General features: G+C 47.1%; 1 pseudogene; it reads left to right on the plus strand.

Moving 5' to 3' along the window:
- LOC136620113 (zinc finger protein 850-like) overlaps positions 1–24,511 on the plus strand; it is a 95,708-nt pseudogene extending 71,197 nt beyond the window's left edge.
- The last annotated feature ends 2,447 nt before the right edge of the window (positions 24,512–26,958 follow it).

The raw sequence follows: 26,958 nt of genomic DNA on the forward strand, positions 1-26,958 counted from the left end.
GGAGTTAACAATAGCGCCTGCTCACTGCTGCTCTGTTTAGTACATCCTCATGCCTCCAGGCCGGCAGTATATCATGTGATGAGCAGTATGGCCTGGAGGAGGGACTAGTAGGTAGCGGATCGTTGTGGGGACTCGCCCGTTCAGACAACGCAATTCCCTGATCCAAGGTTATACTCCTCCGATCCAAGGTTATACTCCTCCGCTCCAACATGTAAACCAGCAAAACTGTAAGTGCCCACTCTCCTCCTTTGATCAGGGCGTTTGTCGAAGTGTAATGTCTCTCACATCATGACAACAGTTAGGAGGGCACCGGCCAGGACATTTAAAAGTTGTTTCTGGCCAGCTCCTTTTAAATATCCTCCTGTAAGCAGCGAGAAAGCTATTCCGTCGGTAGGAGTTGCCATTAACTCCTGCTCTCATAGGAGTCAATGGAAGCTCCTGCCCATCGTGCACCGAAGATAGTGCATGTTCTATTTATTTTAGGTGTGTGGCATTTTGCACCCCTAATTCTGCGCATATGAATACTTCTATAGGAGCACATTGGTTCATTTATAAGGGTTCATTTTGCGTGCGCAAAAAAAAATTTAAATCCCACATATTTGGTATCGTCATATCCGTAACTACTCGTACTACAAATTGAACACACGTTTTATCCTACACAACAAAAAGTGTAAAAAAAACACCTCTAAAAAAACGGATGCAAAATGCTTATTTTTTCATTTTGCCTCAAAAAAGGGCAATAAAAGTGATCAAAAAGCCATATATACCCCAAAATTGTACCAAAAAAAACTACAGCTTGTCACGCAGAAAAATAAGCCCTCCCAGAGCTCCATCCATGGAAAATTTAAACGGTCATAGGACTTTAAATGCAGCGATTTAGAAAAAAAAAATAATTTCCAAAAAAGGGGGAAAAGGGTTTTATTGCAGAAAAGGGGAAAAAACTAAATAAAATTATTTTGGTATTGTTGCAATCGTCCTCATTTCCAGAAAAAATGTAGTATCATTTATGCTGCATGATTAACTCCGTAAAAAAAAAACCAGACCAATAGCATAGTGGATGCTTTCTCTCCCCGCTATCATAAAAAATTTATAAAAGTTTTGCTATATAGTCTATGTACCCAAAAATGGCACCAATAAAAACTACAGTTCGCCACGCAACAAACAAGCCCTCATACGGCTTCCGAAAAGTGTTGATGAAAATTTCCCAAAAATCATTACATTCTCAACAGTTTCTTTAAAATTGTAATAAATTATTGCTAAGGCCTCCTGGACACGGGCGCGTCGGACCCCACATGTGGGCTTACCGGAGAGGCGTTTGACCCGCTGCCTGGCCGGTGACCCCCATGTACCTGTCTGGCGGCTTCTTTCTGCGCTGCAGATGTGCCGGCCAACACTCTGTTGGGCATGTGCAGTAGCCGCCGGCGCTAGGTGAGGATTCTGATCTGGCGATACTGCCGCAGTGCTCACTTCACAAGTGCCGTGGGACAGATGGCTTCCATTGACTTCAAAGGAAGCAGTCTGTGCGTAGCGCAATCGATTTCTACTCAGGGAGATGAAATAGCAATTTGCCATAGTATGCTATCGAGCAGCATTTCCTGCGGAGTCCGGAGGCGGACACCCACTGCAGAATCCACAATGCAAATCCGCCTGTGTGCAGGAGGGCTAAACCCAGGGGCGTAACTATAGAGGGTGCAGGGGATGTGGTTGTACCCGGGCCCAGGAGCCTTAGGGGGCCCATAAGGCCTCTCTTCTCCATATAGGGAGCCCAGTACTATGAATAAAGCATTATAGTTGGGGGCCCTGTTACAGGTTTTGCATCGGGGCCCTGGAGCTTCAAGTTACGCCTCTGCCTAAACCTATACGCTTTTGCAGCCCTGAGAAAAAAAAATGGACACCATAAAATAGACATATGGGAAATGTTACTTAGAAGCTATTTTATACAGTATGATTAGGTCAGATTCATATATTTGTGCATGCAATACGTAGAGAATAGAACCCATTGATTTCAGTGGGTTCTCTCACATGCCGGTATATATACCATTTATTGTGCAAAGTTCCCCATAGAAGTCAATGGGGATGTACAGAAGGTGCATGAAACACCGCTTAATTATGCAAGAAAAAGAACAAATCTGGAACACATTACACTAATTAGCTATTTCAATTGCATTTAGATTTTTTTTTGCCACACACAAATGCACACGTACTTTCAAGTGGAAAAAAGTAGAGTAAAATACACCGAAGTGTATCATGTAAATCATTGCTCAGCTACAAATACGCTCCTGTGACGTTGCTTTTATTGGTAGAAAAATTCTAATTTTGAAAATCACTTTTTACAAGTTTTCTGAAAGTTGAAATTTTCTCACAAAAAAAAAAAAATGCAAAAGAGGAAAACCAAAATGTACCACTAGGGGCGCTATTACTCATGCGCCGGCAGCCATCGGTACTTGAGGTTTACTGATTATTACCGGACTGAACTTGTTATCTCGTTCGCTCTCCTGTTTATACCGGCAGATACATCGCTGCTCGTTCAAAGGAGAATCGTTCATTCTTTCCCAGTCGCTGTATAAGTGAATGAGAGGGAGAGAATGAGCGCTGTTTAACCAAACAATTGGCGAACGAGACAACTGTGGTTTATATGCCGGCAGGAAATTAGCAAACGAAAAGCACAGATTCTCGTCGGCTCGCGGTTAGACAGAACGGTTATTGTTCACATTCGTTCATGCGATAATTATTATAATAGTTCCATCTAAAAGCCCCTCAAATAAAACCATCCCAGCGTTATCAACACATAAAGGGCCAGAGGTCAGAACGGAGAGATGAAGCCGCGTCACCAAGGCCAAAACTAGCTGCGGGGGAATGGAGGCTGCGCCTGGTAGAAGCGCCTGCAGCCCCCTAACCTCACTACTGGGCTGCCTATTATAGCTGGGCTGGTAGTGATGTCACAGGAAGGGGCGGGGCCTCCAGGAGATGCTGGATCCTACTGGGGTAAAGGACCTGTGATGATGTCATGACCATGTGACCAGTCATGTGTGTGGGAGGAGTTTCTTGAAGTTCTCTCCTGATGAGGTCAGCAGGTAGTAGAGGTGTGTGCGCTGCATGAGTCTGTGCATTGGGCTGTATGACGGTCAGTCCAGGTCAGTTAGAGGTAACCGTCCGTGTGTCAGTACTGCGGCGGCTGCATTTATCTCCTGGCGTTAGTTGCGCCTCGGATACCAGTTTGTCAGATGTGGAATGAATCGCATATTGGAGAAATAGATAAAATCCCGGTTCTTCATGGCTGATCTTTGCTGCGGATGTTTTGCTGTGATGGTCCGGAGGTATTTTGGTCCTCCAGCTGCACCGTAGTTATTGCAGACAATGTGCAGCACTGATATTAGTTGCAGTTCCATCACTGGTGGTTACAGTTCTTGGACGCGGTGTATTATTAGGGGGTTATGTGCTCTGACCGCCCTCGTCGGGGCTCCCATGTACACTACATGCCTAATATTGTGTACTAGCTGATATACCCGGCTTCACCTGAGTTAATTTGATACAGGTGATTATGTGTTATTTGCACAGAAAATGTTATTAAGTCAAGGTTACTTTAGAGGAACTGAGGAATAAAATATGTATACACATAGAGGAACAATAGATTCTCTTCAGGCTGCATGTACCGATGTCCCTCTGCAGAATGTGCCACCTCCCCCCCCCCCCCCCCCCACTCTCCTCTCTTAGGACCTAAAAGATGCTTCCACCAAATTTCAGGCTTGTACGAAACCAGGAAGTTACATTACATAGTGGTGCACTTACTTCTGCAATTAGTATTGAATAATCGAGTCGTGACCCCTTTACTTTTCCTATTTAGAAACTAAAGAATGGTCGTGCCAAATTTCATGTTTGTACGACCCTGTGAAGTTAGAGAATTAGATTAGGTACATTACATAGGGGTGCCAATACTTTTGCACTTAGCATTGAATAATCAAGTTGTGACCCCTTTACTTTTCCTATATAGCATGTAAACAATGGTCTTGCCAAATTTCATGTTGGTACAACACCTGGAGGTTAGAGAATTAGTGGCGAGTGAGTCAGTCGGTCAGTGAGTATTGCTGGTACACATTTTTGTCTATCAGTTAGTGGGTCAGTCAGTGAGGGCCGCACCGCCCCGTATACAGCCAGCTGCAAAGTTCTGTATGTTCTGACTTCTTTCTGTCATCACCAGCCGGAACTCTTTCCAAATATCTGTGAATGCTTATAGGGGTTTTCCAGGCGGCACCGGCTGCCAGCGCAGGGATACACCGACACCTGTAGCTGCAGGCCAACCTCAAATTGAAATCAATGAGATCTGCGCCTGCACTGCAGTTACAAGCGCTGGCCACTATACAGGGATTGGACACGTGGCTTCCGCTCCAATTCCATTGCTTTCAGCTCTGACAGACAGCACTGCCTGGAAACCCCTTTCAAGGGCAGCAACACCCGAGCGCATCTTCTAATGTGGACTGATAGAAATGTTAGAAGATGCAAAGGGATTTCCTGCAGAACAGATCATATTGGAAACTGCGGCTCCTGCTGATGTCTTGGAGGATCAGGGCATTACTTCAGGGTAAGGGAGAGAGGTTAAGTGTCCTGGAAGATGAGAACTGGCTTCTGTATGTGGTGCACTGCAGTGTATCCTGTGTGACCCTGTACTCACTATATAACAGAGGGACAATGGGCTAATATGTCATATTATGGTCAGTAATCTGTAAATAAGACATCTCCATTGTACGCTAATCCTCTATAATACCCTAGTAGTGAGACCCTTCATGGATGATGTTATTGTTTCCTTCAGGTTCCCTAGGCTCAGGACTCTCACAGATAAAGACGATGGTCCTTTCCATCAATGACCCACCAAGGATGGAGAAGGACAGAGACCACATGGCTGCCCGAATATTAGACCTCACCCTGGAGATCATCTACTGGATAACTGGAGAGGTGAGAGTTTCTTATGATGTCATTTTTATCAAACTAACAACCAATTGTCGGTGAGTATGTGAGTGCTTCTGATTCTCCGCCCCCTGGTAATGTCATTGCTCCACCCCTGGTGATGTCATTGAAGGTCCTATAACATATATAAAACACAGAGCCTGACCAACAGAAGAACAACAAAGTTAGGGCTCTTGAAAAGGGGAGAACAAAAATAACAAAATGAGAATACAACTAAGCTGCTATTATCTCAGACACAACTGAGCGGTCCTGACAAAAGACACTGACCTACCGCTACCACAGAAATCCGGTGGGCTGAAGGACCTGCAGTGACATCACTGTTGTGGGAGGAGCCATTGTGCAGTTTGGTATAAAGTACTGTATACTGGATAAGCCGACAGCAGCTACTACCAGGACCTGTGATGAGATCACTGGCATGTGACCACCTGTGTGGGTGGAGTCAGGAATCAGATGACTAGGGGCGTATCACTGTATCCAGGAGTCTGGTGATTTGTTGTAATCAGGATGGATGTGGATGTAGCAGAGCTGTGTGCGCGATGTGTGCGCATCAGAATGTAGCAGAGCTGTGTGTGTCATGTGCTCTGTGTATCATGCATGTGAATCAGGATGGATATAGTAGTGTTGTGTGTGAATCAGAATGTAGCAGAGCTATATGTGTCATGTGCTGTGTGTGTAATGTGTGGGGTCAGGAAGGGTGTAGTAGAGCTGTTTGTGGGATGTGTGGGGATCATAATGGATGTACCATGTAGAAGAATTGTGTGTGTGAATCAAAATGTAGCAGAGCTGTGTGTGTTATGTGCTGTGTGTGTGATGTGTGGGGTCAGCATGGATGTAGCAGAGCTGTGTGTGTAATGTGTGGGAATCAAGACGGATGTAGTAGAGCTGTGTGTATAATGTGTGGGAATCATGATGGATGGACCATGGAGCACAACTGTATGGCGCATTGCACCACCAGGAACACTGGTACTAGAATTTCTTAATAATTACTAGTCTCTATTAATAAACAGGGGAATGATGGGAAAGGTGAAGGATTCTTAGCCTCCATGTAGTGATCAGTGTCTCACCATCCACAGGATTACACAGTAGTGAAGAAGTGGTCTGGTGAGTCTGTGACCTCCCATGTGTCAGGAGGACAGAGCCGGACCCAGAGCCCCATCACCGAGCCTTCACCTCATTCACTGATACATGAGCAGAAGATCCTAGAACTGACCCGCAGGATCACTGAGCTGCTGACCAGAGAGGTGAGCGCTGCTGGGAATGGGGGACATTATATAATACCGTCAAGGGAGGAGTCTGGAGGATGACGGTATATTGTGTGTGTCAGGTTCCTATAAGGTGTCAGGACGTCACTGTCTATTTCTCCATGGAGGAGTGGGAGTATTTAGAAGGACACAAGGATCTGTACAAGGATATCATGATGGAGGATCAGCAGCCCCTCACATCACTGGGTAAGAGGAGACCTTCCTTTATTGTGGAGGACAGGTTTAAGGGTCGGCTAGTCTCACCATCATCTGATCATCAGATATACAATGTATTCAGTCTCTGGTTATTTCCTATAGATGGATCCAGTCAGAGAAATCCCCCAGAGAGATGTCCCAGTCCTCTATATTCCCAGGATTGTCCAGAGGAAGAGGAACATGTCCCACTGGATCATCAGGTAGATGAAGTGAGAATTCTGCAAATCTTCTACAGACAGATGAATGTAGATTTCTACTACCCAAGTGCAATGCGTTTTTTAATTTTTACTTTTGAAACAACATTCAGTTTTCATGCGTGTGAAAATGGCATGTGCAGTGGTGCATTTTTTTGCAAAACACATGGCAAGCAAAGAAAAAAATTGCAGGTTTACAATTGTGATATCGGTTGGAGCTTTTGGGACTGATATCTCACTCACCCGTATAAATACAGCCTCAAGCTGATAATCATGTTGGTGATTGTATTTCCTCACCTATTAGCTGCCTCTGTTTGTCCGACGGCTCAACAGCTCACATGTTATTCTGCTTCCATAGTGTTGTCAGTAACAGTCCTGATCCTTCATCCAGAGATAACCTTCTCTATATCGAGAGATTCAGCACCGGCCATCAGCTCCTCTTATCATTGAAAAAGAAAAGGGTTAAAGGGGTTGTCCCGCGAAAGCAAGTGCGGTTCAGCACTTCTGTATGGCCATATTAATGCACTTTGTAATATACATCGTGCATTAATTATGAGCCATACAGAAGTTATTCACTTACCTGTTCCGTTGCTAGCGTCCTCGTCTCCATGGTGCCGTCTAATTTCAGCGTCTAATCGCCCGATTAGACGCGCTTGCGCAGTCCGGTCTTCTCCCTGGTGAATAGGGCCGCTCGTTCCGGAGAGCTGGTCCTCGTAGCTCTGCCCCGTCACGTGTGCCGATTCCAGCCAATCAGGAGGCTGGAATCAGCAATGGACCGCACAGAGCCCACGGTGCACCATGGGAGAAGACCCGCGGTGCATCGTGGGTGAAGATCCCGGCGGCCATCTTGGTAAGGTAAGTAAGAAGTCGCCGCAGCGCGGGGATTCGGGTAAGTACTAAACTTTTTTTTTTTAACCCATGCATTGGGTTTGTCTCGCGCTGAACGGGGGGCCTATTGAATTTTTAAAAAAACAGTTTCGGCGCGGGACAACCCCTTTAATGAGCAGTTTGGTTTCCTTCATCAGGAGTCCCTGAAGAAGAGGAAAAAATTCTGCAGAAACACATTGGGTCTTTTTGTTCCGATGTGTTTCATCAGATTCTTGTAGAGAAAGTGATTTCCGGCCGTTGGGATAATTACTGTTACTGACAACACCATGGGGGCAGACAGAAACATGTAAGCTGCTTCACGGGCCGCTCTGTCAGACAAACCATGGCGATTATTATATGAGGAGCTACAATCACCAACTGCATCAGTTTCTGTCTGTTGGAGCTCCAGAGTCTTTTTGTGGTAAATTAGAGCTCAGTTTTGTATCTTCTGACAAACTATTTAGGACAACTGATTTATTGGCAGCGACATATTTAAAAGAGTGCAAGCCGTGCTGTTTAATTCTGTATTTATATTGGTTCCATGGTAGGCGGCACCGCACATTTGTGGCACTCCACTTTATCGGATACAACTAGACAGTACTGCCAATGGTTTGTAATATTTGGTCCTTGGATGAATGTTGATCCAGTCTGATCCCCACTTCAGCAGATCCTTCTCCTTTCAGGGCAGATTGGTTCCTGTCGTCGAGGGGTTTTCCACCTCTGTCTGGATATAAGATAATGTGGGGCCTTTTACTTCTTTGTCATCTCTTTACTTTGCAGGAAAGTTCTGGTGGAGCGATGAGTGGCCTCGATAATCCCATATCCGTGTCAGTGAAAAGTAAGTAAAAGTTTATTATCCTTACAAAATCTTTACAAAAATCATTGTATGCAAAGAAATTGTTCATTGCTGGCCTGGCGTGTTATTGCAAGTACAATTCTCATTAAAAGAAACATGTTACATCTCCAAATCACCATAGAGTAAGTTATGGTGCTGTTAGGGGACGTGATGGGAAGCCAGGTGATTAGAGATGAGCGAGCACCAAAATGCTCGGGTGCTCGTTACTCGGGACGAAATTATCGCGATGCTCGAGGGTTCATTTCGAGTAACGAACCCCATTGAAGTCAATGGGCGACCGGAGCATTTTTGTATTTCGCCGATGCTCGCTAAGGTTTCCTTGTGTGAAAATCTGGGCAATTCAAGAAAGTGATGGGAACGACACAGCAACGGATAGGGCAGGCGAGGGGCTACATGTTGGGCTGCATCTCAAGTTCACAGGTCCCACTATTAAGCCACAATAGCGGCAAGAGTGGGCCCCCCCCCCCCCCCCCTCCCAAAAACTTTTACTTCTGAAAAGCCCTCATTAGCATGGCATACCTTAGCTAAGCACCACACTACCTCCAACAAAGCACAATCACTGCCTGCATGACACTCCACTGCCACTTCTCCTGTGTTACATGCTGCCCAACCGCCCCCCCCCCTCCCCCCCACAGCACACACCAAAGTGTCCCTGCGCAGCCTTCAGCTGCCCTCATGCCTCACCACCCTCATGTCTATTTAGAAGTGCCTCTGCCATGAGGAGGAACCGCAGGCACACACTGCAGAGGTTGGCACGGCTAGGCAGCGACCCTCTTTAAAAGGGGCGGGGCGATAGCCCACAATGCTGTACAGAAGCAATGAGAAATAGAATCCTGTGCCACCGCCATCAGGAGCTGCACACGTGGGCATAGCAATGGGGAACCTATGTGTCACACACTATTCATTCTGTCAAGGTGTCTCTGCATGCCCCAGTCAGACTGGGGTTCTTTACAAGTGGACACAGATGCATTTATAATTCCCTGTGGACCCACAGCATGGGTGGGTGCCAGGAAGCCACCGGCGGGACATAGAAATATCCCATTGCATTGCCCAACACAGCTGAGGTAGTAATGTCGTGCTTAATGCAGGTGGGCTTCGGCCCACACTGCATGCCCCAGTCAGACTGGGGTTCTTTTCAAGTGTACAGATGTAGTAAAAACTCCGTGTGCACCTACAGCAAGGGTGGGTGCCAGGAACCCACCGGCGGTACATAGAAATATCCCATTGCATTGCCCAACACAGCTGAGGTAGTAATGTCGTGCTTAATGCAGGTGGGCTAAAAATTTATTTGATTACACTGTAGGCGAGGGCCCACAAAAATTGCTGTATCAACAGTACTAATGTACCTGAAAAAAATTGGCCATGGCCAACCAAGAGGGCAGGTGAAACCCATTAATCGCTTTGGTTAATGTGGCTTAAGTGGTAACTAGGCCTGGAGGCAGCCCAGTTTAACGAAAAATTGGTTCAAGTTAAAGTTTCAACGCTTTTAAGAGCATTGAAACATCTAAAATTTGTTTAGAAAAATTATGAGTGAGCCTTGTGGCCCTAAGAAAAATTGCCCGTTCAGCGTGATTACGTGAGGTTTCAGGAGGAGGAGCAGGAGGAGGAATATTAGACACAGATTGATGAAGCAGAAATGTCCCCGTTTTGGATGGTGAGAGAGAACGTAGCTTCCATCCGCGGGTGCAGCCTACGTATTGCTTACGTATCGCTGCTGTGCGCTGGTGGAGAAGAGAAGTCTGGCGAAATCCAGGCTTTGTTCATCTTGATGAGTGTTAGCCTCTCGGCACTGTCGGTTGACAGGCGGGTACGCTTATCTGTGATGATTCCCCCAGCCGCACTAAACACCCTCTCCGACAAGACGCTAGCCGCAGGACAAGCAAGCACCTCCAGGGCATACAGCGCTAGTTCAGGCCACGTGTCCAGCTTCGACACCCAGTAGTTGTAGGGGGCAGAGGCGTCACCGAGGATGGTCGTGCGATCGGCTACGTACTCCCTCACCATCCTTTTACAGTGCTCCCGCCGACTCAGCCTTGACTGGGGAGTGGTGACACAGTCTTGCTGGGGAGCCATAAAGCTGGCCAGGCCCTTAAAGACTGTTGCATTGTCTGGGCTGTACATGCTGCTCGATCTACGCACCTCCCCTGCTACGGCCCTCGGAACTGCGCCTTCTGCCACTAGCGCTGTCGGATGGGAATTTTACCATCAGCTTGTCCGCCAGGGTCCTGTGGTATAGCAACACTCTCGAACCCCTTTCCTCTTCGGGAATGAGACTGGGAAGGTTCTCCTTATAGCGTGGGTCGAGCAGTGTGTACACCCAGTAATCCGTAGTGGCCAGAATGCGTTGAATGCGAGGGTCACGAGAAAGGCATCCTAACATGAAGTCAGCCATGTGTGCCAGGGTACCTGTACACAACACATGGCTGTCCGCACTAGGAAGATCACTTTCAGGATCCTCCTCCTCCTCCTCCTCCTCCTCAGGCCATACACGCTGAAATGATGACAGGCAAGCAGCATGGGTACCGTCAGCAGTGGGCCAAGCTGTCTCTTCCCCCTCCTCCTCATCCTCCTCCTCCTCCTCCTGAACGCGCTGAGATATAGACAGGAGGGTGCTCTGACTATCCAGCGACATACTGTCTTCCCCCGGCTCTGTTTCCGAGCGCAAAGCGGCTGCCTTTATGGTTTGCAGGGAACTTCTCAAGATGCATAGCAGAGGAATGGTGACGCTAATGATTGCAGCATCGCCGCTCACCACCTGGGTAGACTGATCAAAGTTTCGAAGGACCTGGCAGATGTCTGCCAACCAGGCCCACTCTTCTGAAAAGAATTGAGGAGGCTGACTCCCACTGCGCCGCCCATGTTGGAGTTGGTATTCCACTATAGCTCTACGCTGCTCATAGAGCCTAGCCAACATGTGGAGCGTAGAGTTCCACCGTGTGGGCACGTCGCACAGCAGTCGGTGCACTGGCAGATTAAAGCGATGTTGCAGGGTGCGCAGGGTGGCAGCGTCCGTGTGGGACTTGCGGAAATGTGCGCAGAGCCGGCGCACCTTTACGAGCAGGTCTGACAAGCGTGGGTAGCTTTTCAGAAAGCGCTGAACCACCAAATTAAAGACGTGGGCCAGGCATGGCACGTGCGTGAGGCTGCCGAGCTGCAGAGCCGCCACCAGGTTACGGCCGTTGTCACACACGACCATGCCCGGTTGGAGGCTCAGCGGCGCAAGCCAACGGTCGGTCTGCTCTGTCAGACCCTGCAGCAGTTCATGGGCCGTGTGCCTCCTATCTCCTAAGCTGAGTAGTTTCAGCACGGCCTGCTGACGCTTGCCCACCGCTGTGCTGCCACGCCGCGCGACACCGACTGCTGGCGACGTCCTGCTGCTGCTGACACATCTAGATTGCGAGACAGAGGTTGAGGAGGAGGAGGAGGAGGAGGGTGCTTTAGTGGAAGAAGCATACACCGCCGCAGATACCACCACCGAGCTGGGGCCCGCAATTCTGGGGGTGGGTAGGACGTGAGCGGTCCCAGGCTCTGACTCTGTCCCAGCCTCCACTAAATTCACCCAATGTGCCGTCAGGGAGATGTAGTGGCCCTGCCCGCCTGTGCTTGTCCACGTGTCCGTAGTTAAGTGGACCTTGCCACTAACCGCATTGGTGAGGGCGCGTACAATGTTGCGGGAGACGTGGTCGTGCAGGGCTGGGACGGCACATCGGGAAAAGTAGTGGCGACTGGGAACAGAGTAGCGCGGGGCCGCCGCCGCCATCATAGCTTTGAAGGACTCCGTTTCCACAACCCTATACGGCAGCATCTCAAGGCTGATAAATTTAGCTATGTGGACGGTTAACGATTGAGCGTGCGGGTGCGTGGTGGCGTACTTGCGCTTGCGCTCCAACAGTTGCGCTAGCGACGGCTGGACTGTGCGGTGCGAGACATTGGTGGATGGGGCCGAGGACAGCGGAGGTGAGGCTGTGGGTGCAGGCCATGAGACGGTTGTGCCTGTGTCCTGAGAGGGAGGTTGGATCTCAGTGGCCGGTTGGGGCACAGGGGGAGAGGCAGCGGTGCAAACCGGAGGCGGTGAACGGCCTTTGTCCCACCTTGTGGGGTGCTTGGCCATCATATGTCTGCGCATGCTGGTGGTGGTGAGGCTGTTGGTGGTGGCTCCCCGGCTGATCTTGGCGCGACAAAGGTTGCACACCACTGTTCGTCGGTCGTCAGGCGTCTCTGTGAAAAACTGCCAGACCTTAGAGCACCTCGGCCTCTGCAGGGTGGCATGGCGCGAGGGTGTGCTTTGGGAAACACTTGGTGGATTATTCGGTCTGGCCCTGCCTCTACCCCTGGCCACCGCACTGCCTCTTGCAACCTGCCCTGCTGATGCCCTTGCCTCCCCCTCTGAAGACCTGTCCTGAGTAGGCGTTGCACACCAGGTGGGGTCAGTCACCTCATCGTCCTGCTGCTCTTCCTCCGAATCCTCTGTGCGCTGCTCCCTTGGACTTACTGCCCTTACTACTACCTCACTGCAAGACAACTGTGTCTCATCGTCATCGTCCTCCTCACCCACAGAAAGTTCTTGAGACAGTTGGCGGAAGTCCCCAGCCTCTTTCCCCGGACCCCGGGAACTTTCGAATGGTTGGGCATCAGTGACGATAAACTCCTCTGGTGGGAGAGGAACCACTGCTGCCCAATCTAAGCAGGGGCCCGAGAACAGTTCCTGGGAGTGTTCCCGCTCCTGAGCAGGTGTCATTGTAGTGGAGTGAGGAGGCTGGGAGGAAGGAGGAGCAGCAGACAGAGGATTCGGATTTGCAGCACTGGACGGCGCAGAACTGTGGGTGGATGATAGCTTGCTCGAAGCACTTTCTGCCATCCAGGACAGGACCTGCTCACACTGCTCATTTTCTAATAAAGGTCTCCCGCGTGGACCCATTAATTGGGCGATGAATGTGGGGATGCCAGAAACGTGCCTCTCTCCTAATCGCGCAGCAGTCGGCTGCGACACACCTGGATCAGGAGCTCGGCCTGTGCCCACACCCTCACTTGGCCCTCCGCGTCCTCGGCCACGTCCACGTCCACGTCCTTTAGGCTTACCCCTACCCCTCAGCATGCTGTATTACCAGTGATTTGATTTCCCAGGCAGGAAATAAATTGGCGCAAGCCTGCAGGCCAAATATAATGTTTTCGCTTTTTTGCAAAGGGAAGACCCCACTGCGTATATTCAATGAACAAGAAGTTTAATATCTGTGGTGTGGCCCTCAAAAAGTGTCACACAACTATAGTGTAGCAGAGTTATTAACTCTAGCAGAGCAGGTATTTGCCAGTCAGGAAAGACAATGGCGCTAGGCTGCAGTAAAGCGTAGCTGGTTGCGTCTGATTTTTGTATGTTGTACACGCAGCACACACGTACACGGAGACCTTAGGACTGACACAGGCAGGCAAAATATAATTTTTTTCCTTTTTAGCAAAGGGAAGACCCCACTGCGTGTATTCAAGGAATAATAAATGTCTTCTGGCCCTGCCTACACAATTCTATCCCTGTAGTATTAATGCCGGGTGCAATGGTCTGCACAGCCGTTTTTGAGGAAAAAAAAAAAATATGCAACACTGCTAGCAGCAGCCTGGACAGTACTGCACACGGATAGAAGTGGCCCTAGAAAGGACCGTTGGGGTTCTTGAAGCCTACACTAACTCCTAACACTCTCCCTGCCTAACCCCCACTTCTGTCCCTATTGCTGGGCGCAATGCTCTGCAGATCCAAAAAAAAAAAAAATACTGTGCTAACACAGTACTGCACACTAGTAGATGTGGCCCTGAGAAGGGCCGTTGGGGTTCTTGAAGCCTACACTGACTCCTAACGCTCTCCCTACAGCAGCACCAGCAGCAGCACTTTCCCTCAGCTAAGTCACAAGGCATGTGTGGCGAGCCGCGGGAGGGGCCGACTTTTATACTCGGGTGACATCAGATCTCCCCAGCCACTCACTGCAGGGGGGTGGTGTAGGGCTTGAACGTCACAGGGGGAAGTTGTAATGCCTTCCCTGTCTTTCAATTGGCCAGAAAAGCGCGCTAACGTCTCAGAGAGGAAACTGAAAGTAACCGGAACACCGCGTGGTGCTCGTTACGAGTAACGAGCATCCCGAACACCCTAATATTCGCACGAATATCAAGCTCGGACGAGTACGTTCGCTCATCTCTACAGGTGATATATTTTACTTTTACTCAGCCACTCCCGCGATCCAGCTGTGTTTCCCTTTGAAGTTAGCGTGCAACATGAAATTCTGACTCTCTTTCTGACTCCTGTCTGCGCTCTTCAAGTCTATGGAAGAGCACGGGACTCTGAAAAGAGTCAAATTTTAAGGCTGTGCCAACTACAGAGGGGACACTGCTGGATCGTGGGAGCAGATGAGTCTAAAAGATACCTCACCCAACTCCCTGTCACATCCCTGTAGCACTGTAACTTAGTTTATGGTGCTGTGGGGACATGACAGGTTCCCTTTAAGAAAACCACATACTGACATACTTTTTTCTCTTATGATGTATTTTCTGTACATAATTATGGGGGCGGCCATCATAACTGAGATGCTGCTCTGTTCTGGTAAAAGCCATTTAGAGAGATGCATTACAGCAGCCACATGGTCATAAGTGTAGTTGGTTCATTTACCTTGCGGCACAACCATTTGTCCTGCCTTTGTCCCGCTTTTGGGACATCTGGTCACCATATTGATTACAAGCCGGGGCGCTGCAGCTCTCCAGTCGGTAATCACTTTGCGGTGCTGCAGCAGATGCACACACTGACGGTAGTGTGTGCATCCAGGATCTCTCCCCCCCCATCCCCTGACCTTTCCTCTTTAGTTCTGCAAGAGGAGTGGAGAAGGGAGGAGGCACTGCTGCGGACACAAACGCTTCCTCTCGCAGCAGCGAAGAGGAGTAGCGGTGTTCTGAAAACCAGATGGTAAGTATATTGGTTTCATGGGGGCTCTACTACTACTGTGGGGGGGTCACTGTTACCACTGTGGTTGATATAAGGGACACTATTAATAATGTCCCTTATATCAGCCCCAGTAATAATAGTATTATCACTGAGGGCTACTGTGGAGTACACTGTTACTATTGAGGGCCACTGTGGGGGTTAATATTACTACTGAGGGCCACTGGGGGGGTTCACTATTACTACTGAGGGCCACTGGGGGGGTTCACTATTACTACTGAGGGCCACTGGGGGGGTTCACTATTACTACTGAGGGCCACTGGGGGGGTTCACTATTACTACTGAGGGTCACTGGGGGGGTTCACTATTACTACTGAGGGCCACTGGGGGGGTTCACTATTACTACTGAGGGTCACTATTACTACTGAGGGCTACTGTGGGAGTCACTATTACTACTGAAGGCCACTGTCGGGGGTCAATATTACTACTGAGGTTACTGTGGAGGTCACTATTACTACTGAGGGCCACTGTGGGGGTCACTATTAGTACTGAAGGTTTCTGTCGGGGCCACTATTACTACTGCGGGCCACCGTGGAGGACACTATTACTACTGAGGGCTGCTGTCCTTCACAGTGCTGAGGGCCACTGTGGGGGGGGGGGTCACTATTACTACTGAGGCCACTATGGGGGACACTATTACTATCGAGACCACTGTGCGGGACACTATTACTATTAGGAAACTGCATGTGGCAGCATAAATCAAGCTGACTTATGGTTTGCATGTGGTGGAATGTCTGCAGCAGAACTTTCCATGGCAAATTCCGCAGCATTTCTGCATCCAAAAAACAGTCAAAATCTGTACCATTGCTGTGGAGTTTGACTGAAAATCAGCCGTGTATCCGCAGCTGACTTCTTACTATGCGACGCATCCCCTCACCTCCTCCATAGGCTTCCCACAGTAAGTGCTCCCCAGCTTTCAGTTTCCAGCGATTTGGTCAGGTGCGGTACCACTGGGTGAGGTGATGCTGGTCAGGTGAGGCCAGTACATGCCGCTGTGAACCGGAAGCAGGGGAGTGCTGACAGCAGGAAGCCTACGGAGGAGGTGAGGGGGAGCGCCGCATGGTATAAAATCAGTTGTGAATATGTGGCTAATTTTCAGTCAAAATTCACACCAATGGTGCAGATTTTGACAGATTTTTGGATGCAGAAATGCTGCGGAATTTGTTCTGTCTTTTTGAACTGGTGATGAACTTTTTTATAACGACAGAGGTAAAATCATATGTTGCGATAGGCCCGGCCCCTTGAGCACAACCCTCTGTCCTGCTTTGACCGTGGGAAATTCTGATCACCTTACTTTAATGCAGTATTCCCATGTTGGACATATCCACAGGATATCCACATAAGTGTCTGATATATGTAGGCCTCAGTTCTGGAACGGAGGTGGGCAGGTGTTACTGACACAGCCGGGCGTACTGCTGTATGCTAGTTATGTAATTCCCATAAAAGTGCTGCACTGATTCCAGACCTTCTGAGATGTAGAAATAGCATAGCTGCTGCGCTGTTTAGGTGACTCCAGTTCACGTCTATTGGAGTTACTATAACTGCTTAAAGGGGTTGTCCGGCCACGCAGGGTGAAACTTTTTTATAATAATAATGCTTTCCTTGCACTAACCATTCTCAAACACAGCATACATGGGTTCAAAACAGCCGGCAAGTTACCTGTAATGTCTTTTTCTTACTTTGTAAACTGATGTTGAAAGCAGTTTTCAAAGATGGCGCCGTTGTGCTGCAATCACACAATCCCCTGAACCTCCCTCCTCTGTGTGCGCGCTCCCGATGACAGCAGGACATATTGACATGAAAAGCAGTCTCTCCTGACCCTGCACAGCTCCCGTCTAGGCCCCGCCCACCTCCATTGAATTAAACGTCTGTCTCTCCTGGCCCCGCCCACCTCCATTGAATTAAAAGTCTGTCTCTCCTGACCCTGCACAGCTCCCCTCTAGGCCCCGCCCACCTCCATTGAACTAAACGTCAGTCTCTCCTGGCCCCGTCCAGCTCCCACCTCCTCTAAGTTTACTCTACAATACGGGACATGGAATCTTAGGCTACAAATATCTTTTATCATACCGTGAAAAATAACATACACGAAGTCCGAATCTGGATTAAAAGGCCGCGGCATTTATTTAAACTGGGTAAAACATATTAAATATCATAACCGATATAACACGTAGACTCAGTCCGTCCACCTCAAGTCTACCAAATATAATAAAATCAAATACAATATAACCTGTAGACTTAGTCTGGCATACTCCAGTCTACTCCACCAAAGTCCTTTTAATAACCTTTCTGTCCACCCGCAGGAGGCGGGCGACATCCCCCGTTTAAATTGCCGCGACAAAGCATTCACATCACGAAAAAACATTGGGCGGGTGGGCGGGGCAACCTTGGATGCTGTGAGGAAAACTGACAGGATTCTGCAGCTTGACTTAATGATATCTCCTCTCTTCTTCCCGCTCAAACCTCCACCAATCACAGCCTGTTGCTTGGCCTTTGCCTCACAGAGACCTTCTCTTCTGATAGGTCACTGCCATTATCTTCTTGCACCAATCATTCTCTGTCGCCAGGCCTCCCAGCTTCCATAGCAGACTCCTCATATTATAGTTGACCCTAGAGTGATTTAATAAAAACAGGTTAGTAATAGGATAGGCTTAGACACATCAGCTTGGCAGATAGTATCACACATGATAGTTGCCCCAGTAGTAATACTGACTCTCACAGTTGCCCCAGCAGAAAATACAGAAAAAACGCAAGAGCAGTGGAAAGCAATAGAGGGCAGTCTCCCCAGTGTCTGTTTATTTACCAAAGCTGGGAGAGATTTTTTAACCCCCTAGTAATCAGGTCCTAAATACAGGGAATATTTAGCCAGTTCAGGAAATTCTAGTACCTGTGTTTCTGGTGGCACAATACGCTATTTACTTATATAATAGAGTGAAAGGAATTGGAGTTGTAAGCACATGGCTGCTGGTTTAGGACCTTTGATGACGTCACCATCATTGCTTACATCCGTGTAATGAAAAAGTTTGGTACTGTGTTAGCCAGCAGAGCAAAATGTGATTGTTCCCAGCAAGAGAAACCATGTGATCTTCTAGTTATGATACCTTTTAATTGCTAACAAAAATACATCATGTTAATGCGAACTTCCGAATCAACACAGGGTGGTTCTTCAGGCTTAAATGAAATAGATCTGAAGAAGCATGCATATTTATACACACATACTTATGATAAGGCACAGACATGGATGTGAATAATTTGCACTTAAAAACACAGAAATAGAAACATCTTTAATAAGTCACTGAAAAGGTTTTATCGTCCATGAATTAGTGTTGGGTGCGGGGGGGGGGGGGGGGGGGTACCGGGCCAGCAGTGTTATCTCTGCTATAGATTTCTCATACTTCCCACTAATGCATAAATCCCTGTGAATAATTTAGCCCTCTATTGAAAGTGTCAAAAGTTGTTATAAAAGTATGTTCCCAAATTCTTCTATGGCTTTGTGACGTGAAATTGCCTTTCAGTATCATAACTTTCGTATCTTCTATGTCGTGTCTGTGACTATAAAAATGCTTGGCCACAGGTAATTCTGTCTTTCTCTATTTAATTGTGTGTGGCGATAAGATCTCATCTGTGCTTTAAGTTTTCGTCCTGTTTTTCCAATGTAAAGGCCACCAACAGGACATTTACTACACAGGAACAGATATACAACATCAGATGTGGAACATGTGAATGTCCCCGGGATCTTAAAGTCCCGTTGTGTGGTGGGGATTTGTATCTTGTCTGCGGTCTGTACATGTGAGAAAGTCTTACAGCTCCTTACATTACAGGGATAAGTCCCTTTTTGTGTGCACAGATAAGCATTCCAGATATTTCACTGTAATCGGTGTGCATGACACCACGTTATTTTGCTCTCCGTAAGAGTTGCTAAAAAGATAGTGACCGCTTCACTTTAAGGACTGCTATTCACATGATTTGGGTGCCTAAAAAATACACTTTGCGAAAAAGTGGCTCCCCCTACTCCCCTCTTTTTCTCCCAGTATAAGTCCTGTGATGCATTTCTTCATCCTCGGTAGTAACACTTCATCAAGGATCCCTGTAATAAGGGAAGGGACTTGTTATTTGTATAGCGCCAACTTATTCCGCAGCACTTTCAGGTAATTTATTTATTACCCCCCCCCCCCCAGCAAGCTGAGTACTCATTTTACCGACCTCGGAAGGATGGAAGGCTGAATCAACCTTGAGTCAGCTACCTGAACCAATACCACAGCTGTCGTGTGTTGGTGTGATCTTTACAGGACTTTCAGCATATAATGTGGTACTGAATATTTCGGGGTGTGCGTCTTAGTCTATTACTCCTCCCAATACTGCAATTTTTTTTTCAGCATTTACATATTCAACCCACTCCACACACAGGCACATGGAGGAGCCTTCAATGTATACTTCTCTCCACTGTACATGTGAACTCACAGGGGGTTTCTCTCTAATGACGTCTTCCTCCTACAGAGTGTGAAGGGTGTCCCCCCATCTCTAATGGGCATTTTCCTCTATTCCACATTCAAAGCAACTACTTTAGGATTTCCACATTAGCGGTAGTAATGCTCCGCACTCTGATGTACTTTACATATATTCTATTATCTATGTATATTGTATAACTTATTATTTTGTATTAATTTGTGGAACCACCTCTTTCTACAATTACAGATGCAAGTCCCTTGAGGTGTGTTTCTGTTAGCTCAGCACATCTTGAAACAGGGATTTTTACCCATTTTCCAGGTAAAAGTCTTCCAATTGCTTCCAATTAGATGGTTGCATTAGTGTTCAGCAGTCTTCAAGTCATGCCACAGATCCTCAATTGGATTAAGGTGTAGGCTGTGACTCCAAAACACTTCAATGTTTCTTTTTACACCCCTCTAGTATAGCTTTGGAAACATTTATAGGGTCATTGTCCTGCTGGAACAGGGATGCACAACTCCAGTCCTTCGAGGGACTCTCAACAGGTCATGTTTTCAGGATATCCTATAGTATATGCATCTGTTGCAGTATCTGAGGCTCTGACAATTACATCACCTGTGCAATACTGAAGAAATCCAGAAAACATGACCTGTTGGTTTGCCTTGAGGATTGGGGTTGTGCACCCCTGTGCTGGAAGGTGAACCTCTCTTTTAGATTCACCTCTCTGGCAGACCGAAGCAGGTCTACCTTAAGCATTGTACTGTATTTAATGCTATCAATTTTTCCTTCACTCCTGAACAAATTTCCATGCCCCATCCATGATGTTGCTACTACCATGCTTCACTGTGGGTGATGGGAAGTGTTGAATTTGCGCCACACATAGCATTTATCATCATGGCCAGAGATGCTTCTTCCATGTGTTGAGGGAGTCTGTCATATGTGGCTTTTTTTCTGGACCCTATTCCATAAAGCCCGACTCTGTGAAGTGGTCCTAGGGGTACATACCTCTTTTATGAAATTTGCCCAAAAAAGTTTAAACATTGTTGTGTATTAACATTGTGATATATTATAGTATATGGTCTATAGAGAAAAACCTGTCACTACCTCTACTAGGAATTAGTTTATGGAAACTCTGCCAACAAAGTACTTACAAACACTACAATGTGTTTGTGAGTACTTTGGTCTTCCATCACTGAAAGTACATGTGCTTTACTTAAATCATATGTTATCCTGCTTTCCTGCAAGCCAACTTCCCTTTATATTTCCTTCCTTGCTTACTATTGTCTTAATGAAGCTTGATTGCTTAATAAAAACTCAATTGTTTCGTTTTGGAAAATAAGAAAGTTTTGCTTTCTTCTCCAGGTGAAGATTGGATAAGAGGCTCCCCTGGACATCTCGATGTATCTCTATATCAGGAAGTAGAGGATTACACCACACAAATACATTCAATAACTCCTAATGTACCCTCAGTGCTCCAAACAAGCACTCTATTCTCCAATGCTGCTGGTTACAATCAACCTCCATCTAACCAATCACTGATTAACAGACATGGACAAGAGGAACTTTTTAAAAGCGGGAAGCATTTTAAAAGGAAATCTAAACTTTCTTTTCAGAAGAGAAATCCGAGCAATGAAATGTCTTTTTCATGTTCAGTATGTGGGGGAAGTTTTAACCAGAAATCATTTCTTCTTAAACATCAGAGAACTCACAAAGGAGAGAAGCATTTTTCATGTTCAGAATGTGGAAAATGTTTTGGACAAAAATCAGATCTTGTTAAGCATCAAAGAACTCATACAGGGGAGAAGCCATTTTCATGTTCAGAATGTGGGAAATGTTTTAGAGAAAAATCATGTCTTGTGGGACATCTAAGAATTCACACAGAGGAGAAGCCATTTTCATGTTCAGAATGTGGGAAATGTTTTAGAGATAAATCAAGTCTTGTGGGACATCTACGAATTCACACAGAGGAGAAGCCATTTTCATGTTTAGTCTGTGGGAAAAGTTTTAACCAGAAATCGATTCTTCTAAAACATCTGAGAACTCACACAGGGGAGAAGCCATTTTCATGTCCTGAATGTGGGAAATGTTTTAGTTGGAAATCATATCTTGTGGAACATCTAAGAACTCACACAGGGGAGAAGCCTTTTTCCTGTTCAGAATGTGGCAAATGTTTTAGCCAAAAATCAGATCTTGTTAAGCATCAGCGAACTCACACCGGCGAGAAACCATTTTCTTGTTCTGAATGTGGCAAATGTTTTATCATGAAATCAAATCTTGTAAAACATCAGCGAACTCACACGGGGGAGAAACATTGTTGAAAATGTTTTAGGCCTCCTTCCCACGAACGGATTTACGCCACGTAAATTCGCGGCAAAAATCCGCTGCGTTGCCCCCAGCTATTAGATTCTATTGAACCTAATAGCACAATGCTCACGGTGCGGAATTCCACCGTGGAATTTCGCACCGTGAAATCTCCCGTCCTCACCCGCAGCATGTTCTATTTGCCGCGGGTGTACGCGCTGACGGCTTCCATTGCAGTCAATGGAAGCCGTCCGTTCACGCTATCTCCCGCTGCAACCAGCGGAAGATAGCGTGAAAAAACGCTACCCCGCCTACCACCACGCGTCATATGACGCGGCCGGGGCGTCACGTGACGCGGCCGGCCGCGTCATGTGACGCGGTGGGCGTGTCACATGACGCGGCGGCGGTGGGCGGGGAAGCGTCTTCACGCTATCTTCCGCTGGTAAGTATGGGGTCTCTGGGGGGCGCCATGACGGGCTTCACTGCGGAATATTTCGCAGCGGAGCCCGTCACGCTCGTGTGAAGCCGGCCTAAGTCGGAAATTTTGATTCTTGTTAAACATCACAAAACTTACCGAATAGAGAAGACAATGTTATAGACGTAGACTTTTATTGTTGGACCGACTGCTTAAGGTTAGTTTCACATGGGTGATCGCAATTTCGAAAATCATGTTAAAATCGCGGCTTTGAGCACACAATTTTTGAGCATTAGTGATGCTTTTTTGTTTAGAATAATCTTGCACCGCTTACACTCGCAGTACAATCGCGCAAGAACGACTCCTATGGGAAGGAAACCATAGGGTGCCTGCACACGAACGGAATTTCCAGCGCGTTATTTTAGGCACATTATCTGCCCCAGACCGCAGCCAATATACTGCTATGAGGATCCGCAGTTGTCCCCAGACGGACGGATTTGTATCGCGTTTTTTCACGCGCGTGAAAAAATCTGCGACCTGTTCTAATTTGGGTCGGATTCTGCGCGTGAAGCCTCCAATACAAGTGAATGGGTGCGTTTTTTCACTGGTCACTGGTTGCTATGACTACAGGAAGTAGGCATGGTAGGAGGCGTCCCAACACACAGCAGAGCTTCACAGGCAAATTTGTAGAGGGAGATAGGTAGTATTTCTTGCCAATGCAGGATCTAAGAATGCAAAATCTGTAGTAATGAATTCGGCCGCCTGCAGACGAGCGGGTCGAATCCGTCGGCGAGAATTCTCGCTGCGGGACCCGACCCGAGAGCCTGCAGTGACGAGCGCGTGCTCACCCGCGCCTGGCGGCCCCGGCTCTTTCATGTGCCGGCTGCCGCGCAGCCGGCGCATGCGCAGACCGTAGCCGGCGGCCGGGTGAGTGCGAGCCCCGCACAAAAATAGGACATGCCGCGGTTTGTTTGCCGCGCGGCCAAACCGCGGCCGTCTGCATAGGAGTGCGTATTGTAATGCACTCCTATGCAGACTTTCAGCGGCGGAAATACCGCCGCGGGATTTCCGCCCGTGTGCAGGCGGCCTTCCTCTTGTGAATTTTTTTGCAGTGACTGAAATAAAGTCACACTGGAGAAGCGCCTGAAAAAAGTTACATGGATCAACCATGCCCACAAAGACATCTGCTCACCGGGTGAAAGCATGTTGCCAGAATAATTTAACGGTGCTCGCACAATAAGGGGTGTCTGCTGGTTTTTCTGCGCGGTTTTTTCCACAACACATCCGCGTATATCCGCGCGTGATTTTTCACGCATCCGCACCTATCCGCAAGCACATTTAGGTACCATACGCGCGTGAAAATCCGCTAGCGGAATCCGGAACGCTCGTGTGCAGGCGGCCTAAGTCATTGGTTTCATAATCTGCTTTTTAGCTAACGCTTGCATCATGCGAAAATAGCGCAGCTTTCTTGTCTGTGTGAAATCACCTTCACCGGATGCTTTCTGTGTATAACTTAACCCCTCATGGCCACAAAACGGTGTTGCAGGCAAGATTTTTGAGGAGAACCTGTGCAAATCAATTTGGACACTCTTGTTTCATAACCACTGCGCCTAATGAAAAAAATTGCCATAAAACAAAATAAAAAACACTACACATAACAAAGTGTTATGATCTCTTACACTCCATATCTTTTCTTGGTGTAACCCCCTCTACCTCACAAGCGCAAGTAACCTCAAATATTTTTTTTTCACATTTACATAAATCCCCACACTATACACTAAATGGCTACTTGTTTAGAAACAAACATCTTATAGCATGTTTGGACTTCTTTTGGTCTTAAGAAAGTCTGCAATTCATCATTGCATAGATTCCAATAGGTGTTGAAATCATCATTTTGCAGGATACCGATCCCCCGTGTGCTACAATTAGTCCACCTCCACGAGCTTACACCATTGACAAATGACAGAGAGGGTTGATCTCTCCATGCTGTTTGCACCAAATTCTGACTCTCCCATCACCATAGTGCAAAAGGAGTCTGGATTCATCTGAGCAATAGATTTCACTGCTCAGTCATCTGATTTTTCAGCTCTTTTGCACTCTGGAGTTTTGCCTTTTTTTTTTTTTTTTATAAATGGCAATGACTCTTAAACTGGTCATCTGCTGTTATAGCCCATCCGTGTTCAGCAACCATGAGGTGTGTTTTCGGACACTTTAAGGTGGAGCATCAGCATTGTATTTGACTGCAATTTTCTAGACTCTGCTGCGCCTGTCAGGATGATTCTTGACATCCTCCTCAAACTCTTTCAAGGAGTTTACTTCTATAGGATCCCTTTTTTGCTGAATCTTTTTCATCAATCATGTCAAAATGCAAAAGAGAGAAAAGCGACACAATAAAGAGCGTGCGCACCCATGAAAAAGGGTATATTTTATTAACCAGCACAAAACAGCCAAATATTTAAACAAAATAGTGATAATGGAAAATATTCAGGGAGCTCCCTGACAAAATAGAGTCCGTATCTGATTGGTTGTCTGTATGCTGAGGAATGTAGTGTTCATACCTATATATTTATTTTTTTTTGCAGTTGTGTCTCGGTGATTTTATACATTTTTTTTTTTAATGTCCCCTTTTTTCATGATTGGTAAAGTATATGAGTCAAGACAGCAATGGGATAAATTAACAAGAAATTCCAAAGGAGTTCCATATGCACAGTGTTTACCGGGGCCGGTGTTAAGGCCCATTTAAACACAAAGATGATCACTCAAAAGATGGCTTTTGAGCAATTATTTTGCATAAACTAGTAATTGGTACTAATTGGTAACCCCTGGTGATGACACTAGCTTTGATTCTGGCCCACTCTTCATAGAGCGCCTCACTCAATGGTCACAAGCCCAGTTGGTGCAACAATCCCTGTCTCTCTAGGATTGCAAACAAGAGAACGGGGAATCTGCTGAGAAATATTACGTCCATGTTAAGTAATACTGGACTGATACTGGGATCCAGCCACACATACCAGCCCAATTACTAACCCGAGTGGCAGTTATTGGGCCCTGAGATCCTTTTACAGATTGCAACGGGTATTGCGTGCCAGTAGACCACCAACGCCGGCATCAACATTGCGCAGCCTGTGAACTCGCAGGCCCACTGTCAAGTTATTTCTTACAATTGCAACAAACCTGGACACATCAAGAGAAATTGTCGGTCCAACCCAACACCCAGGGTGGACCAACACACCAGCTAGGAATTCAGCATGTCTGCGGCCAATGCCGATTCCCCCATCTGAAACAGGACAGGGGAATTATCGGGACATACAAAAATTTCAGAAGCAGTTTCATTTTTAACAAATTGACTCTGATGACTAGACTAAGCAGGAGAAAGGCCCAGTGCATCGCCACTTTCTCAGCCCAGTCCAGGAGGGGGCTAAATTTAAGTCATAGAAGGTAGAGACCTTCACTGACACTCTTATACCCAAATAAGTTGTCTGGGCTGCCCATCCCAGTGAAGCAGGCATAGGGAGCTCAGCTGCTGCAGGGTCTATTGCAGTTAAGTGAGTTTTGTCCCAGTTAGCCCTAATGCCCGGTTGTAAGCAAAATGTGTCAAAAATGATGAGTAAAGAGTCAAGTGACGACTCTGGGTCCTGGAGAAAGAGAACAATGTCATTGGCCTATAGTGCTATGCGCTCTTCATAATTGTGCGTCTTGAATGCCTTTATTACCAGTAAGGTCCAGACCTGGATGGCAAGGGGCTCTATAGAAAGGGCAAGCAAGGCAGGGGGCAGCCTAGTTGTGTGCCCCTGCCCAGGGGAAATTTGGCAGACATGGACATGGGGTTCTAGATGGAATATGATGGGATCTTTCCACACAAAACAGAGGTGAAAGGGACTCTGGCTAATATGCCTGCTTGAGGGGCAATTCCAAGAACTCGCAGGAGTTTTTGCCCTCTTCTCCCTCCGGCAATCCTATGAATCTGAGGTTATGCCGATGCAGCCAATTCTCCATGTCATCTATTTTCTTCTGCTGCGCTGCGAAGCTGGCGCTAATGGTCTACACCCGGTCCGAGAGTGATGTAGTGCTAAATTAGAGACTCAGATCTCATTCTTGGTTGTCCGCTCACTCAGCGTTTGAATATCCGCCCTCAGCAGACTGAAGTCTGGTTGCAAAGCATCAATTTTTTCCATAAGGTCAGAATGGGATTCCGTAATCGCTTTCAGAATGTCTGCAATGGTTGGGCCAGATTCAGGGGGTGAAACTGGTGCGGTCCCCTCAGAGGGTGTGCTCTGTGGGCTGCAGGACTCATTAGATCGTGGTGTCCATTGAAGCGCTTGGTTGGGCATCATTAAAGCACTGGGCCAGGCATGCTTCTTCATTTCTGGTAAATAAATTCCTGAATCACCTGTGGGTTAAAAATGCTCACTACTGGCTAAACCCCATAATAAAATGTGCTTAATCACTTTTTATTGAAGCATTTTAGTTTTAACAGAACCCAAAATAAA

This window comes from Eleutherodactylus coqui, chromosome 3, assembly GCF_035609145.1.
Source record: "Eleutherodactylus coqui strain aEleCoq1 chromosome 3, aEleCoq1.hap1, whole genome shotgun sequence".
Taxonomy (NCBI): Eukaryota; Metazoa; Chordata; class Amphibia; order Anura; family Eleutherodactylidae; genus Eleutherodactylus; species Eleutherodactylus coqui.